Source organism: Brassica oleracea, chromosome C1 (genome assembly GCF_000695525.1).
Source record: "Brassica oleracea var. oleracea cultivar TO1000 chromosome C1, BOL, whole genome shotgun sequence".
NCBI classification, from domain to species: Eukaryota; Viridiplantae; Streptophyta; class Magnoliopsida; order Brassicales; family Brassicaceae; genus Brassica; species Brassica oleracea.
This window is the reverse complement of record NC_027748.1, coordinates 26,086,414-26,086,660: the sequence shown is the minus strand read 5'-3', so window position 1 is coordinate 26,086,660 and position 247 is coordinate 26,086,414.

Sequence of the window (247 nt, the reverse complement as noted above, 5' to 3'; positions counted from 1 at the left end):
ATTTTTTACCATTAAGTTTGTTGCTGATCACAACGAACTCTTAACGTCCTAAATAGACTTAGCTATCTCGTGGAGATGACTCTCGTACAACCGACACAAGGATAATAGCTCTATAAAAGAAACCCAAAATTTTTGGTCAGCACTTCTAGGAGGCTTAAAAATTGTCCTTGGAGAGATGCTCGGTTCCAACCATACAAGTCGTATAAGCCGAGAACCTATCGCGGACTTTAAATCGGTATGGAATCAG